Here is a 19,084-nt window from a genome sequence, read left to right as displayed (position 1 = left end):
TTGGGCAGTGCTTGTGCTACTGCTTGAGCTTCTGCACCTAAAATATTCCTTGCACCCAAAATGATTACTGGCACCTATTTCAAACAAGTCAAACACTGCATATTTGTGGAGTCATTACATAAATCCACTTAATAAAGATGTTGTTATTGTTACTTTGTAAAATGTGACTTGATTAGTGAACTACAGTTAGTAGAACAGAGTATAACAAAAAACACTTGTCAGCTTGATTGGAAGGCCTCAATGACCGATCAAATGTGGTAGATTTAAATTTAGGCAGACTGGTTGCCACAGCATTGGTTGTTACCCACATCGCTCTAGGTCTGGGATTTTGAGTCCGGCAACTAGTCATCGTTCTGCCCATAGAGATCCTAATGACTAATGATGTGGTCCTACTGCCAGGGGGCTCTCTGGCTGGCAGTCCTAGCCACGTATGCGCCCCAGACAACGATTATCCTCTTCCTCTCTTGCCCCAGTTCGTGCTCATAACATGTCTGCCGTCTGAATGGTTTGAAGAAAGTATCTGGTGGAGCTTGACTGGGTAAGATGAGCAACGTACAAATACAAGTCGTACTAATTGTGTCATGCATTTAGCTAGCTGGTCATATCCATAATTCCCATGCAACATCCGTTAACGTTAGTACAGAAGCGTAATCTTCTAAACGAGCTAACATTTTTATATATTTTTTGTGTATCTTTCAGCTAACGTTAGCCTAGCTGGCTAGCTAGGTTACGTATACCGTTTTTTGGTCTGACCTAACTACATATACATGCATTTTGATGTAGCCTGCGTCGAATAAATGAATATACGTTAACGGAGTCCTCACATCGGTGATATTGTTAGTCAAATAGCTAGCTAAAATAGCATGGGATTGGATTTTCTGGTGCCTTCATCAATGTGCCCATTCACACGTTTACCTGCACTCTCACTGGCTAGAATGGTCCCACCTGATCTCACTTCCCCTCTCGTCTGCCTTCCATATTTGAGAACACACATTTCCATTGTTAGAGCTGTCATAAGACTATCTTTACTATCTTGTCAATATATTATTATTTGTAGGTCAGTCACGGCCAATTAACCCTGCTCCAACAGATATCCACAAATCCGCCATGGCAGACATCAATAACTTCCTGTATGCTTGGTGTGGGAAGAAGAAACTTACACCCAGCTATGACATTCGAGCAGCTGGAAACAAAATCCGGCAGAAGTTTCTGTGTGAGGTCAGTTGTATTCTTTAAAATGTGTCTGCATCAGCAATGATCTGGTAAATAACATTCATATTTTGACCTTTTCCAAGGTTCGTATTGAGGGATTCAACTACACTGGAATGGGAAACTCCACCAATAAGAAGGATTCCCAGGCAAATGCTGTCAGAGAATTATCTTGTCAGAGCTGGAGAAATGAATGCAGCTGAAGTCCAAGCCCTTGGGGTCAGCTATTAACATATTACACCTCATGCTTTTTTATCATTCAAGATAAAACATTTTGTCATGCACATGTGATGATAACGTATTAAAAATACTTTTCATATTTATAGGTAAGTGTACCTGACTTCAGTGAGCCTAGCTGTGGGGGAGCAGGGGGTGATAAAGGCAACGTCGGCTTTGGAAGTCTTCCTCCAAGTGCACCTCACCTGGTTGTGAAAGCTGAGCAAGGTATTGTTTTATTTTTTATTTAACTAGGGAAGTCAGTTAAGAACAAATTCTTATTTACAATGACGGCCTAGGAACAGTGGGTTAACCGCCTTGTTCAGGGGCAAAACGGCAGATTTTTACCTTGTCAGCTCTGTGATTCGGTTATTGGCCCAACGCTTTAACCACTAGGCTACTTGCTGCCCCACTAGACTGACTTCATCAAGTCCTGTATAGTCTGTTTTGTGAACTCTCTTTATGTGGTGTCATTAACTCATGTTGATGTTTAACTGTTGCTTCACCCAATGCACCTTCTGGACCATTCCCAGGTGTCACTGGTTTGGGATATTCGGGAGGTGATAGTGGAGGCAATTATTCTGGAGGTGCTGGAAACAGCAATGCTCCATGGGATCGTGGGGCCAATCTAAATGACTACTACTCAAAGAGAGATGAGCAAGAGGCACAGGCAGTAGGACCTGTCAATTCACAATATTTATAAAGTGTTGTGGTTTCATGTCTATCATTAGCTATGTTTATGCTGAATTACATTTAATAGGCAATGCATTTGTAGTAATTCATGGTCTTCACACATGTTGTATTTTAAACTTTGACATGTTTATTTTCCCCTTCAAGACTCTGGAGTCTGAGGAGGTAGATCTGAATGCAGGACTCCATGGCAACTGGACTTTAGAGAATGCCAAAGCCCGTCTGAACCAGTTTTTCCAGAAGGAGAAGAATCAAACCGATTACAAATACAGCAAAGTTGGGCCTGACCACAACAGGTCAGGTGGATATTTCAGCCTGGAAGTTGATCAGCTAGCCTGGTGGAACCAGCCTGAGCTATGGTGTACCAGGCTGGTTCCAATTGGCTAGTGATCAAATTGTATTTGTCACATGGCCGAATACAACAGGTGTTGCCCTTACAGTGCAATGCTTACTTACAAGCCCTTAACCAACAATGTAGTTTAAAGAAAATACCTAAAAAAGTAAGAGATAAGAATAACAAGTAATTAAAGAGCAGCAGTAAATAACAATAGTGGGGCTATATAATAGCGGGTACCAGTACAATGTGCGGGGGCACCGGTGTCAAGGTAATTGAGGTAATATGTATATGTAGGCAAAGTTATTGAAGTGACTATGCACCTATAGTAACAGAGAGTAGTAGCAGCAGCGCGTGGGGGGGGGGGGGTTTCCTCTGACACTGCCCGGCACAGAGGTTCTGGATGGCAGGAAGCCCGGCCCTCTGTAGTGCCTTGTGGTCTGAGGCCGAGCAGCCGCCACACCAGGCAACGATGCAACCCATCGGGATGCCTAGTTATTGAGATTTTCTATAGATTCATTTGTAACCTAGTTTATCAGGAATATTGCTCCAATGCATTCATGACAAACTAAAGAGCTGAGCCTTAGACATACATTAGTTATGTGGACTGTATGTTTTTCTGCTGGACTGCTATGGAGACAGAGCCCTTGTGGGTGTGCGGTTAACACCTGAGAGATCTCGGTGAAGTCATTTTGGAACTATTTATACTTCAACCATAGAGATTCTATAATCCAATAATTAGTTATTGGATATCTATGACCTCAACCAATACCTTGTACAATATTGATCCTATTTGAATTTAACTGGACTAAGTAATTCTTAATATAAAAAGAAGTGGACATGTGATGCCAGAATTCACAACCTTACTTGTCAAGACATATCCTTTAGGCTGCACTAAAGTTGTCACATGGTTGCATCCACAATGGGGTATGGAATGGGCAGAGTATTGTGTGGTTTTGATTTCTGGTGTTACTTGTTCCACTAGGGGTGGGACAGTCTGGCTGTGGTGATCAGGTTGATTGAAGTCTGGCAGAAAAACATACTGGCTCCCTCAAGTTCTCCTCAGAGTGGACAATGGACTTGTCAAGCGCCGAGGTCAGTTGGTCCAATGTTTGATACATGTTTTATCAACTGTAAAAGCATGACAGTTACACATCATTCTGAATTCAGATACATTAGGCTTAGTAACATTATGGATGATGGGATTTTTTCACTTCTACTTTAGGAGCTTTATTGCTGAGATGCAGTTGTTTGTTAGACAGCTTGGTAGAAGGAAGTACCGACTTTTTCAGTCAACTCAAACTGAATTGTCTATCGGACGTAAACTGCTTTGTTTAAATGTTTGTAGATGAGTCTCAGAAATAATCGATATTACCAATTTCTGGAGAAAAATGTAAGCGATGACAAAATTGTTTAGTGCCTCTCTGGAGATGACAAGTATGACTTCACATGCCGAGTAAGAAATACATTTGAATTTGTTTTGTAGAGATAATTGCCCGCGAGCATGGCTCTAACAAGAAGCTGGCGGCCCAGTCCTCTGCGCTGTCTATCGTCCGTCAACCTTACCATCTGGGTGTCATTGAGCCTTATACTGGCATGACTAAGAAGAAAGAGGGGGAAATTGTAAGTAACGTGTTTTTCTGCTGAAAAAAAATTTGTTTCACTTTTTGAGTACATTTGTTTAATAATACGACGTCTTCATGTTGTATGCTTTGTGTTTGTTCACCTTATTTCAACATCTGTCTCAAGATTACAACAAAGTATGCAGCAAGTCTTTTTTAACCCTGGGGTTGAACCTTGGTGTCTTCACAGTTGGAAGCTTTTGAGGTGAATGTGGTGGATGATCTGCAACATCAGCTAAAGAGTATTGCCCAAGAACTGGGTGTTGTAATTCCACCTCCAGTAAGTCTAATTTATATGATTACATTTATTAACCTTTATACAGTTTCAATTAGTATCTGACCTGTTGCACAGAAAAGCAAGGTACTGTATGTGATTGATTTGAGTATGACTTTGAATATGAGGATTGAGTTAAACATTTTGCCTGTCCCCCGCCATCTGATCCAAGTACCCCAGTGTCCCTAATCCAAGGGAAGATGGCTGTGTTTGAGCCCTCCCAGAGACAAACCTTGGCCGGGGTGGTGCCCTGGTCCCCCTCCGCAAGTTAACTGGAACCCCTGGACCAGCAGCAATATCGACGAGGGCCCACTAGCATTTGTGAGACAGACTTGTTTCTAGCTGTACATTTACTAAAAGAAATGCAACAATATATCTGTATTTTCTGTGGTTATTCTCTTCATAATGTGTCCTTACTTTCTCTAAAGTAAAGCAGTCTATTTTGTCATGGTAGACCTGCCATCCCATCTAAAAGTATCATTCCCATTTCCCCCTAGTGCACCCCAGAGAAAATCAGCGCTTACCTCCAACATGAGCTGACCTGTCAATTGGAACAAGATCAAAGCCTACAGAAGGTGTTGTTGTCTTGACTTACTAGCTATTATCTTGATTTAGTGTTAAATTATGGTCTGTTATGTCTGACTGACATGCAAAAACTTGTCTCCTAGGTCATTGGGGAGTGAGATGGGCTTCCAGTGAAGAATTATGAGAGGGAGAACATGTCTGCTGTTCAGGGTAACTCAGTGGTGATCATTCGAGGGGCGACTGGCTGTGGCAAAACCACCCAGGTTCCCCAGTACATCCTGGATCAGTTCATCAAGAGTGGGAGGGCGTCCGACTGTAACATTATTGTAACCCAGGTAAGACTCAAAATTAAATATGCATGGACTTCCTTGTTTGTGATAAGATAATGACTTTGTCTCCTTGGGACATTTTGGCAGTGTGTAAACGTTAAAAGACATTACAAACAGAAACACAGGTCCAGGACATGTTCTGTGACATGAATGTACATAGAATGTAAAAGTACAGATGGCTTAATGACTGACTGCTTTATCACAGTGTCCTCCTTCCCTTCTTTCTCAGCCCCGGCGTATCAGTGCAGTGTCTGTTGCAGAGCGTGTTTCCTACGAGAGAGGAGAGGATGTCGGTAAGAGCTGTGGGTACAGTGTCCGCTTTGAATCCATCCTCCCACGGCCCCATGCCAGCATCATGTTCTGCACTGTTGGTAAGTGTCTCTCATATCCTCATTTCTCATTCATACATTAGGTGTTTTGTGTAGCTAATACAGCCTGGATGTAAGCATTGCAGAAGTAGGGCTGTCCCAGACAAAATAAAATCTTGGTCAACCAAGAGGGAAACATTTCTTGTGAAATGTTTAAACGTGTATTTTTCCATATACAGACACATCCTATGTGTTTTAATCAAATCAACTGAATGCACTGTTTGTCTGATGCTTTAAGCAAATTGTTTGATGAAATAATTAAAAAACACAAATGACTAGAGGGAGTCTGACCGCAATTGATTTGATTGTGCCGGGCCTGGCTCAGACAGCGAGTGACTGGGTGACTAGCACCCGATTATTTTTTTTTTTCTCTATTCCCTGCTGCAGCGACCACCACGATACACAAACTGTTTGTGTTTCTGAACCTGCAACATAATTACAGCCATTTCTGACTGATAAGTACTGTTACCGAAATCCCTAATTTGTTCTTTTGGAAAAACATTCCCTATTCCCTCAAGCCTTGCTCTCTTTACATGACACATGTACGCATCTCATGCACGTGACCAATAGGGCCTGACCTTTTAGCCTTTCATAATTACATCAATAAATAGGTTATAACAAACTCTGAACACTGTAATACATGTGACAGAAAAATTGGATGCAGAGGACGTGACAAATAAACTCAAAACGGGGGAACGTTTACTGGTTGCTCAGGGGGTAAAGGGAAGTCAGATGTGTGGCATAAATTTGACTAGTTGTGGAAAGTACTGGATCAAGAAAGGTAAGGAGCAAACGCTTCGTGCATATTGTGTGTGCCAAACTGGTGCTGTTAGATTACAATATAATTTTCATGACCATTTCGAACAATGTAAACAACACCAAATAAATTCTATGCATAACAGAGAGTCTGATGTAAAACCTTTTATTACAGCAAAGATCAAAAACAGTTGCATTCATTTGTGAATGCAATATCCGAAATGGAGCGCTTTTGCCCTATTTATTGTGCACACTAATTATTCAATGGTCGCTTTATTTTACTTTAAAACTAAAATTCTTGATTGCATTTCAAATCATGATTGACTCGTATGCTGTGTGATAACATGAATGAATAAAAGATTGATTGATACAGTAGCCTATACAATTGAAATATAGGCCTAAGTAAGTTACGGTATTAAGACTAAACTGGACGTGCTCTGAGGCCTACAGCTCGATGGTTATACAAGGCTGCTATACTAAGCTTACTAATGATAATAACATTACTTATTATTATAATTATGATAATAATGGCAATATTAACAAGAAGTAGATCAAGGAAATACTAGGGTTATTATTTAATATATATATTATTATTTATTTTTTATATATATTTTTGGAACAGTGTAAACAACACTAAATTATAAATAATACCAGAGAATTAAGTTGGGGTTTCCTCTCCTCACTTTTCTTACGTAATATAACCATATACAATTTCAGTAGCACATGTCTTAGACTGATGGACTGTACCATCCCCATGGTTACACAATGGATCAGTCCACTCAGATGGGCACGAATCAGACAGGTGTCTTGAACACCATGATCTGTTTTCTTTTCTTTTTTTTGCTACTACTCGACTAAAGAAATCTAAGAAACAGCCTATCCACCAAACAATCGATCATTCGACTAAATGGGGTCGGCCCTAAGCAGAAGACATATTGAATTGTTTTGATATTGTCATACAGTGCCTTCGGTAAGTATTCAAACCCTTGACTTTTTCCACATTTTGTTACGTTACAACCTTATTCTAAAAGGGATTAAATCGTTTTCCCCCATCAATCTATGCACAATACCCCATAATGACAAAGCAAAAAAAGGTTTTTAGAAATAATAATAATTACATTTACTTAAGTATTCAGACCCTTTACTCAGTATGTTGTTGATACACCTTCGGCAGCGATTACAGCCTCGAGTCTTCTTGCGTATGACGCTACAAGCTTGGCACACCTGTATTTGGTGATTTTCTCCCATTTATCTCTGCAGATCCTCTTAAGCTCTGTCAGGTGGATGGGGAGCATCGCTGCACAGCTGTTTTCTGTTCTTTCAAGAGATATTTGGTCGGGTTCAAGTCTGGGCTCTGGCTAGGCAACTCAAGGACATTCAGAGACTTGTCCCGAAGCCACTCCGGCGTTGTCTTGGCTGTGTGCTTAGGGTCATTGTCCTGTTGTAAGGTGAACCTTCGCCACAATCTGAGGTCCTGAGCGCTCTGGAAAAGGTTTTCATCAAGGATCTTTCTCTACTTTGCGCCGTTCATCTTTGCCTCGATCCTGACTAGTCTCCCAGCGGCAGGGTAGCCTAGTGGTTAGAGCGTTGGACTAGTCAGCTCGGGGATTTGAACTTGGTTACAAGGTACAAATCTGTCGTTCTGCCCCTGAACAGGCAGTTCCTAGGCCGTCATTGAAAATAAGAATTTGTTCTTAACTAACTTGCCTAGTTAAATAAAGGTTAAAAAAAAATGTCTGGCCACTCTACCATAAAGGCCTGATTGCTGGAGTGCTACAAAGATGGTTGTCCTTCTGGAAGGTTCTCCCATCTCCACAAAGGAACTCTAGAGCTCTGTCAGAGTGAGCATCAGGTTCTTGGCCACCTCCCTGACCAAGGCCCTTCTCCCCCGATTGCTCAGTTTGGCCAGGCGGACAGCTAGGAAGAGTCTTAGTGGTTCCAATTTTTTTCCATTTAACAATGATGGAGACTTTCAATGCTGCAGACAGCATTGGTACCATTCTGTGCCTCGATACAATCCTGTATCGAAGCTCTACGGACATTTCCTTCGACCTCATGGCTTGGTTTTTGCTCTGACATGCACTGTCAAGTGGGCCCTTATATAGACAGTTGTGCCTTTCCAAATCATGTCCAATCAATGTAATTTTCTACAGGTGGACTCCAATGAAGTTGTAGAAACATCTCAAGGATGATCAATGGAAACAGGATGCACCTGGGCTCCATTTCAAGTCTCATAGCAAAGGGTCTAAAGTCTTATGTAAATGAGGTGTTTTTGTTTTTTTTATAAATTTGCTAACATTTCTAAAAACCTGTTTTTGGTTTGTCATTATGTGGCATTGTGTGTAGATTGCGGAGTTTTTATTTAATCCATTTTAGAATAAGGCTGTAATTTAACAAAGTGTGCAAAAAGGGCTGTCTGAATACTTTCCGAAGGCGCTGTATAGCATAAATTGATCTGTATTGATCTATTTCTAGGTGTGTTATTGCGGAAGCTGGAAACAGGTATTCGTGGGATCAGCCATGTGATTGTGGATGAAATCCACGAGAGAGACCTCAATATGCGTATAGCTGATGATCCCCCCAAATCAGAATCCTTAGGGGCAGTTATACAGATTGAGCCTAGCCCTGGACTAAAAAGTTGACTAAATGGAGAATCTACATTGATAATTCTTTGTAGTCCAGGACTAGACTTGATCTGTGTCTGGGAAATCAGCCCTCGATGTACTATATATAGAGTAACTGTTTACTTTTCACAGACTGACTTCCTCACGTGGTGCTGAAGGATGTGGTCCAGACATACCCAGAAGTGCGCATCATACTCATGTCTGCCACCATCGAAACCACCATGTTCAGAGAGTACTATTTCAACTGCCCCGTCATCGAGGTGTTTGGCCGCACATTCCCAGTACAATGTAGGAGAGCTCAGTCAAATGGAGCTTGCACACTTTCTTAAATCAATTTAACCTTTATATGATCTAGTTTATGGGCTCGTAATGGACAGGTCTAAGGTGTTTCTAGCAAAGTTTCAATCTTTTCCAGAGTACTTTTTAGAAGATTGCATTCAGATGACTCATTTTATTCCTCCTCCGAATGATAGAAAGAGGAAGGAGGAGATGAAGAGGTATTGGACAATAATTTGTCCTCGGTATTGAGCACAGATTACCATTTCATTTAACCACAGTTTCTTGTTCAATGGAAGTGTGGTCTTTGTATATGTTTGACTTCCTCTTGTTTGTCACAGGCCAACTGTAATGTGATATGTGGGCCAGCTTTCACCCCAGAGACAAAGCGCTCCATGGCCCATGTTATGTGTGGTGGATGTTATTGATGTTATTAATATTTTATCCTTTTCAGGTGATCTTGTCAACAAACATCGCAGAGACCATTATTACCATCAATGATGTAGTATACGTCATCGACTCTTGCAAGTAAGTGCTTCTCACTTGATATACTGTACTTTGTGATCTGATTTAATTAGATTAATTTTCATTGTATTGTATGGGATTGTAGCTACTAATGACTAGGGTTGAATGGTGGAAACCGGGTTACCGGAATTTACTGCCCTAGACCACTCCCCTGTCCCGGGATAAATAACTTGAATATCGTTGCTGTAAATCAGTGCACGCGTGAGCACTCTCTCGCAGTCTTGCTTTATTTACTCAATTCAAATTGCATCCGAAATAGATAATCCTGTTCTAGATTATGTATGTATGTGTGTATACAGTGGGGCAAAAAAGTATTTAGTCAGCCACCAATTGTGCAAGTTCTCCCACTTAAAAAGATGAGAGATGCCTGTAATTTTCATCATAGGTACACTTCAACTATGACAGACAAATTGAGGAAAAAAAATCCAGAAAATCACATTGTAGGATTTTTAATGAATTTATTTGCAAATTATGGTGGAAAATAAGTATTTGGTCAATAACAAAAGTTTATCTCAATACTTTGTTATATACCCTTTGTTGGCAATGACAAAGGTCAAATGTTTTCTGTAAGTCTTCACAAGGTTTTCACACACTGTTGTTGGTATTTTGGCCCATTCCTCCATGCAGATCTCCTCTAGAGCAGTGATGTTTTGGGGCTGTTGCTGGGCAACACGGACTTTCAACTCCCTCCAAAGATTTTCTATGGGGTTGAGATCTGGAGACTGGCTAGGCCACTCCAGGACCTTGAAATGCTTCTTACGAAGCCACTCCTTCATTGCCCGGGCGGTGTGTTTGGGATCATTGTCATGCTGAAAGACCCAGCCACGTTTCATCTTCAATGCCCTTGCTGATGGAAGGAGGTTTTCACTCAAAATCTCACAATACATGGCCCCATTCATTCTTTCCTTTACACGGATCAATCTTCCTGGTCCCTTTGCAGAAAAACAGCCCCAAAGTATGATGTTTCCACCCCCATGCTTCACAGTAGGTATGGTGGTCTTTGGATGCAACTCAGCATTCTTTGTCCTCCAAACACGACGAGTTGAGTTTTTACCAAAAAGTGATATTTTGGTTTCATCTGACCATATGACATTCTCCCAATCTTCTTCTGGATCATCCGTATGCTCTCTAGCAAACTTCAGACAGGCCTGGACATGTACTGGCTTAAGCAGGGGGACACGTCTGGCACTGCAGGATTTGAGTCCCTAGCGGCGTAGTGTGTTACTGACGGTAGGCTTTGTTACTTTGGTCCCAGCTCTCTGCAGGTCATTCACTAGGTCCCCCCGTGTGGTTCTGGGTTTTTTGCTCACCGTTCTTGTGATCATTTTGACCCCACAGGGTGAGATCTTGCGTGGAGCCCCAAATCGAGGGAGATTATCAGTGGTCTTGTATGTCTTCCATTTCCTAATAATTGCTCCCACAGTTGATTTCTTCAAACCAAGCTGCTTACCTATTGCAGATTCAGTCTTCCCAGCCTGGTGCAGGTCTACAATTTTGTTTCTGGTGTCCTTTGACAGCTCTTTGGTCTTGGCCATAGTGGAGTTTGTAGTGTGACTGTTTGAGGTTCTGGACAGGTGTCTTTTATACTGATAACAAGTTCAAACAGGTGCCATTAATACAGGTAACGAGTGGAGGACAGAGGAGCCTCTTAAAGAAGTTACAGGTCTGTGAGAGCCAGAAATCTTGCTTGTTTGTAGGTGACCAAATACTTATTTATTGCAAATAAATTCATTAAAAATCCTACAATGTTATTTTCAGGATCTATTTTTTCTCATTTTGTCTGTCATAGTTGAAGTGTACCTATGATGAAAATTACAGGCCTCTCTCATCTTTTTAAGTGGAAGAACTTGCACAATTGGTGGCTGACTAAATACTTTTTTCCCCCACTGTACATACGTACATACGTACATACGTACATTTTGGACACACCTACTCATCCAAGGTTTTTCTTTATCTCTACTATTTTACACGTTGTAGAATAATAGTGAAGACATCAAAACTATGAAAAAACACATACGGAATCATGTTGTAACAAAAAATTGTTAAACAAATCAAAATATATTTTAGATTCTTCAAAGTAGCCACCCTTTGCCTTGATGGCAGCTTTGCACACTCTTGGCATTCTCTCAACCAGCTTCATGAGGAATGCTTTTCCAACAGTCTTGAAGGAGTTCCCACATATGCTGAGCACTTGTTCGCTGCATTTCCTTCACGCTGCAGTCCAACTCATCCCAAACCATCTCAATCGGGTTGAGGTCAGGTGAGGTCATCTGATGCAGCACTCCATCACTCTCCTTGGTCAAATAGCGGTAGGAAATACCGGGTAGCCCTGAGCATCAAGCTGCTGAGACTAGGATCCATTGGCCATTTCCTTTCCAAGGCCATCGAGCCCCCTCCCCTGGACGCGGTTATCGAGGCAGAACACATACTGAGAGGTTAGTATTTTAGCTTTGACCTTAAAGCTAGAACCCTTAGTTGCTACATCCATTTTTGGACTGATAAATGAATGTATATTAAACACATTGATTCTTACAGAATAACTATAATGTTGACATCATGGATGGTCAGTCCTTGCATCCATAGCTCTGTCTATGAATTTGAGTGGTTACATTTCTCCAGGCCCATCCATCAGCTTTATGCCAACAGAGGTGGGGTAACCGCTTTATTGTTTCTATTGAGGTTTATAGCTTTAATAGATTTAGTTTTTTCCTCAAGTTCTAAATGAGGCCCATTGTGGTAAGCATTACATACAACCTTGAATAGTGTTGGCATTTACGGTTCTTCAGTATTTTTCCTCTAGAACTGGATGCCTTGGACACCAATGACGAGTTGGCTCCACTTGGTCGGATCCTTGCAAAGCTTCTAATCGAGCCACGGCTGGGAAAGATGATGATTATGCGCTGCATTTTCAAGTGAGTGCTGCATCAGAAGTCATGCATGAATTTAGTAAAAATCCTTCCCTAAGATACTATTCACTATTGACAAATCGCTATACACATGCACTGTTTTGATTCCAATGAGAAATGGTTTCAGTAGTAGGTGCTTTCTCTGCTCTGCGTTCTAGTGTTTGGAGATGCAGTGTGCACCATCTCCGCAGCGTCATGCTTCCCAGAGCCCTTCATCAACGATGGCAAGCGCTTGCGCTACGTGCACCGTAACTTTGCTGGCACCCGCTTCTCAGACCACGTGGCACTGCTGTCAGTCTTCCAGGCTTGGGACGAGGTGAGTCCTGGCTTCATAGAAACATGCAACATGTACATCTAGAAAACAACCAATCCGCTCTTATGGATTAGAATGAAATGCTCCTATTCTCTCTCACTACCTGGAAAATGAAGGTTAGAAATGCTTGTTAACTTCATTGTAGAATTTGGAGGTGAGGATGCGGAGTGCAGATTCTGTGAACACGAGGCTCAACATGTCCACACTGAGGATGACCTGGGAGGCCAAAGTGCAGCTGAAGGAGAGCCTCATCAACTCTGGCTTCCCTGAGGGTAAATTGTCCGTCTCAAATGCCCTATGGATCCTGGGCAAAAGTAGTGTACTTTATTGGGAATAGGGTGCTATGTGAGCAACACAATTTGTGTATTGGCATAATTTACAATCACATCTGAAATAGTTTACTGTTTTTTGTCTTTTTCTAAGAGTGTTTGATGACACAGATGTTCAACAACGTTGGACCTGACCGCAACCTTGACGTGGTCATCTCTCTCCTGACATACGGCACCTATCCCAACGTGTGCTACCACAAGGAGAAGAGGAAGATTCTCACCACTGAGGGGCGCAATGCCCTCATCCATAAATGCTCTATCAACTGCCCCTTCAGCAGCCTGGACATGACCTACCCATCACCGTTCTTTGTCTTTAGCGAAAAGGTAGGATCTCAAATTAGAAGTTGTCAATGTCTACATAATATGAATATACTGGTGTGTCATAGGTTTACTATGCTATAGGTTGTGTACCGGTTATTTATGCGCTTAAATGTGAGCTAACGGGGTCACTCTGTCAGTGTTCGATGACAATTTATGATTGTAAATTGTTGTACAATTCAGTCTGACTGCACCAACCAGTTAACACTACTACTACAGTTCATGACCACTCGTCTTTTGTTTTCCACCAGATCCGGACTCGAGCCATCTCCTCCAAAGGAATGACACTAGTTAGCCCACTCCAGCTGATCTTATTTGCCGCCAAGAAAATCACATCAAACGGGGAAATCATTGAGCTGGATGATTGGTGAGTGTAGCTACCATCTTTAAAGTGGTGCAAAAGTGGAAACATGTTTTTTCCTGCATATTTACTTAGAATACTAAAAAGGGTTTTAGATTAAGCATAAATTGTGGGGTCAAGCAAATAAAACCACCATCGGTATTTACAGGATCAAACTGAAGATACCTCATGACGTGGCTGGTTGCATAGCTGCATTGAGGGCTGGAATGGAGGCCCTTGTTGTGGAAGTCATCAAAGACCCTGAGTACATCAGACAGCTGGACCCCACAAACGAGCGCATGCTCAACATCATCCGCCAAATCTCCAAGCCCTCCGCATCCGGGCTTAACCTCATGGTCAACAATCTACGGTAAGATCAACACGACTGACTTCTCATCTCAGGGTAGTAGGAAAATATCGAGATCATGTCCCAAATGGCACCCTTTTCACAACATAGTGCACTACTTTTGACCAAAGCTCTAGCAGCCATAGTCTGATAAACATGACATACCAAACATACTTGTAGTGGCATTATTGGATTAGTTTATTCTGTGTAGGTTATCAACATTTGTGCACAATATGATCTAATCCACTCAGTGAGTAGTAGCAAAGCATATTACTTTTTTCAGTAGTGAAATACAGTGGGGCAAAAAAGTATTTAGTCAGCCACCAATTGTGCAAGTTCTCCCACTTAAAAAGATGAGAGGCCTGTAATTTTCATCATAGGTACACTTCAACTATGACAGACCAAATGAGAAAAAAAATCCAGAAAATCACATTGTAGGATTTTTTATGAATTTATTTGCAAATTATGGTGGAAAATAAGTATTTGGTCACCTACAAACAAGCAAGATTTCTGGCTCTCACAGACCTGTAACTTCTTTTTTAAGAGGCTCCTCTGTCCTCCACTCGTTACCTGTATTAATGGGACCTGTTTGAACTTGTTATCAGTATAAAAGACACCTGTCCAGAACCTCAAACAGTCACACTCCAAACTCCACTATGGCCAAGACCAAAGAGCTGTCAAAGGACACCAGAAACAAAATTGTAGACCTGCACCAGGCTGGGAAGACTGAATCTGCAATAGGTAAGCAGCTTGGTTTGAAGAAATCAACTGTGGGAGCAATTATTAGGAAATGGAAGACATACAAGACCACTGATAATCTCCCTTGATCTGGGGCTCCACGCAAGATCTCACCCCGTGAGGTCAAAATGATCACAAGAACAGTGAGCAAAAAAAGCAACAAAAAAAAAATGTTTTGGTAAAAACTCAACTCGTCATGTTTGGAGGACAAAGAATGCTGAGTTGCATCCAAAGAACACCATACCTACTGTGAAGCATGGGGGTGGAAACATCATGCTTTGGGGCTGTTTTTCTGCAAAGGGACCAGGACGACTGATCCGTGTAAAGGAAAGAATGAATGGGGCCATGTATTGTGAGATTTTGAGTGAAAACCTCCTTCCATCAGCAAGGGCATTGAAGATGAAACGTGACTGGGTCTTTCAGCATGACAATGATCCCAAACACACCGTCCGGGCAATGAAGGAGTGGCTTCGTAAGAAGCATTTCAAGGTCCTGGAGTGGCCTAGCCAGTCTCCAGATCTCAACCCCATAGAAAATCTTTGGAGGGAGTTGAAATCCGTGTTGCTCAGCAACAGCCCCAAAACATCACTGCTCTAGAGGAGATCTGCATGGAGGAATGGGCCAAAATACCAGCAACAGTGTGTGAAAACCTTGTGAGGACTTACAGAAAACGTTTGACCTCTGTCATTGCCGACAAAGGGTATATAACAAAGTATTGAGATAAACTTTTGTTGTTGACCAAATACTTATTTTCCACCATAATTTGCAAATAAATTCATTCAAAATCCTACAATGTGATTTTCTGGATTTGTTTTTTCTCATGTTGTCTGTCATAGTTGAAGTGTACCTATGATGAAAATTACAGGCCTCTCTCATCTTTTTAAGTGGGAGAACTTGCACAATTGGTGGCTGACTAAATACTTTTTTTGCCCCACTGTATGTCTGTTTTGAAAACCAAATACAGCTGGTTTACATATTTTTCTGTCTTTATCAGTTTTGGCGTTGGTCCACGTCCTCCTAAAATGGGCAGGTTTGATGGAAGTGGAGGAGGGTACAGAGGAGGAGGAAGTAACAGAGGAAGCGGTGGCGGAGTGTAGGTGGTAGATACAGGGGGTGTCAGGGATAATAGAGCATGTACATTTTTGGATGTTGTATATAAAAATGCATAATATGATGTTTGTTTATTTGACTGTAATATTAGAAAAATGTCTACGGATGTTTTTGTTTTAGTTGTGCATTGTGTGACACCCCACCACCACCACTTTGAAGTCAAGGTTATTGGCCCACATATAATAATTTAACAATTTTAAGTCTTTGTTATATAGATCATCCATTCTCTGTATTATCTCTTAGACTGACTCATTGGATTAGTTAGCGTTAAATATTTCATTTCATGAGCTTCGTTTTGTCAGTGATTTATAACTTAAAGATGATCATTAAAGAAATCAATTCAATAAAATACTTTTCTCCAACACCGCCAGATTTCCTTTGCATTTACTCTGAAGGCACAAAAAGGAGCACCATTTTGAAAAAAACATTTAATGAATTGTTCATATAAAGTGCACGTTTATGGGGCCAGTGCATAAAGAAAACTTTTAACTTTACATTGAAATGGACATGAACGCAAGAAAAATAATCGACTTAAGTAGTAACAGCTGTTACATGGCAAGATACTGAGCAAACAGCTACATTCAACAGTGAATTGTCTGTCAAAGGTCTGGTTACTTCAACTTGTTTTAACCATTGTGTACAACACATTTACGCTGCAATCCTAGACTCAGGAATCCACCCACATTTTGTGCAGCAAGCCTACATCGCCCTTTGTGTTGTACTCCAGTTTGTTGGTGGTGATCTCCAAGCTGAGTTTCTGCAGGGCCTTGGAAAGATGATCTGTCTTGTTATTGTCCCCACTGGCTGTCTGCTCCAGGTCCTCACTCACTTTGTACAGATTGTCAGGAACAAGAATGGTCACGCCATACCCGTGGTTATCATGAATGTGGTTGTTGGTGAGCTTCAGTTGGGGCTGAGGGAGAAGCTAAATAGAAAGAACATTTCATGTTACTGATCAATCCTTGGTTTTCTACTTGAGTCGACATGAGTGAGGTTGTACACTATTTTCACTGAGGTGAAGCTTACAGCGTACACCTATTTAAATTAGGTCTGCTTTACTATGCCACATTTATTACACTTACTACAACACTATCACAGATTATCATGCTGCTGACAATCTAGGGTTCCTCCTAGCTTTAGTTGATTCATTTCCCCAGAATCACCACTTTCCCAAGAGAGTAAGCGGAGATGAGAGAGATTTTACTACACCCAAAATCTGTCCACAAAAACAGACCCACAAAGTGAGGATTTTTTTGTATGGAGGTCAATGAGTGTTAAACTGTAATTACCAATTTGCTAAGTAAAGCTTACTTGATCAAATAGAAGTTCCATAATGGTTAGGTTGTTACGAATGCACTGATAAAAGTGGACGCACATGGCATTTTGATAACTTTGGAAGAAAAAAAAACTATAGGCGTTGTGCATGTTGTCATAGCGGACATCATGGATATAACCTGTTTTAGCATGGACATTGTCAGCGAGGACTTCCATAATTTAAAAGTAGTAAACTGAGTCGGGATTCCTATGAGTTGGGAGCAATCAGCCAATGAAGACAATTGACAGCTTCAAAATTGAGAGAGCCTCAATGGCGCTGCCCATGCTATCAACGATTGCTATAATGGCAAAGATACAAAGATGAGTCCTCTATCCATCTCTATGGCTTGTTGTTCATGGATATCTGCCCTCTCATTGGCTAGAAGGGTCTCACCTGAGGACATATTTCTATTGTTAGAGTGGCACTTGACTTTCTGGTCAATATAATAGACAATCTTTGCTTCCCCTTAAAGCTGCAATATGTAAACCTTTTGGGCGACTTGACCAAATTCTCATAGAATTGTGAGTTATAGATCCGACACATATTGAAAGCAAGTCTAAGAAGCTGAAGAGCTGTTCTGTGTGCGCTATTTAAGTGTTTTCTGTTCTTAAGTTTTTTTTTGCGTCTTTTACTTTCGGTTTTTGTACACCAGCTTCAAACAGCTGGAAATACAATATTTTGGTTACTAGAAGGATATTTCACAGCAGTTTAGATGGTACAATGATTCTCTACACTACACATTGCTTGTTTTGTCACAAACTGAAATTAGGCAAACTATTTGAATTTTAGCAACCCGGAAATGGCGGAGCGATTTCTGCATATTGCACCTTTTAATGTTCCATACTACGAAACCTTTTCTTGCCCAGGGACCCCCGTCATATGTTAGCTAAATGGGGGCGGTTAAGACCAGAGTTAAGTACGTTTCAATGGAATGTACAGTGCATTCGTAAAGTATTCAGACCGTGACTTTTTCCACATTTTGTTACGTTACAGCCTTATTCTAAAATTGATTAAATAAAACAATTCTCATCACTATACACACACAATACCCCATAATGACAAAGCGATAACAGGTTTTTATAAATGTTACTTATTTAGATAAGTATTCAGACCCTTTGCTATGAGACTCAAAATTGAACTCAGGTGCATCCTGTTTCCATTGATCATCCTTGATGTTTCCACAACTTGATTGGAGTCCACCTATGGTAAATTCAATTGATTGGGCATGATTTGGAAAGGCACACACCTGTCTATATAAGTTCCCACAGTTGACAGTGCATGTCAGAGCAAAAACCAGGCCATGAGGTCAAAGAAATCGTCCGTAGAGCTCCGAGACAGGATTGGGTCGAGGCACTGAAGGTCCCCAAAAACAGTGGCCTCCATTGTTAAATGGAAGGAGTTTGGAACCACCAAGACTCTTCTTAGAGCTGGCCACCCAGCCAAACTGAGCAATCAGGGGAGAAGGGCCTTGTTCAGGGAGGTGACCAAGAACTCTATGATAACTGACAGAGCTCCAGAGTTCCTCTGTGGGGATGGTTGTCCTTCTGGAAGGTTCTCCCATCTCTGCAGCACTCCACCAATCAGGCCTTTATGGTAGAGTGGCCAGACAGAAGCCACTCCT

At 41.3% G+C, this 19,084-nt stretch overlaps 1 pseudogene; it reads left to right on the top strand.

Annotated features, from left to right (window-relative positions):
- The first annotated feature begins 428 nt into the window (after positions 1-428).
- LOC139386727 (ATP-dependent RNA helicase A-like) lies at positions 429-16,236 on the top strand (annotated as a pseudogene).
- Positions 16,237-19,084: the final 2,848 nt, after the last annotated feature.

The sequence above is a fragment of the Oncorhynchus clarkii genome, chromosome 28 (assembly GCF_045791955.1).
Source record: "Oncorhynchus clarkii lewisi isolate Uvic-CL-2024 chromosome 28, UVic_Ocla_1.0, whole genome shotgun sequence".
In the NCBI taxonomy this organism is placed as follows: Eukaryota; Metazoa; Chordata; class Actinopteri; order Salmoniformes; family Salmonidae; genus Oncorhynchus; species Oncorhynchus clarkii.
Note: the sequence above shows the minus strand (reverse complement) of the source record. Positions and strands in the feature narration are given on the sequence as shown.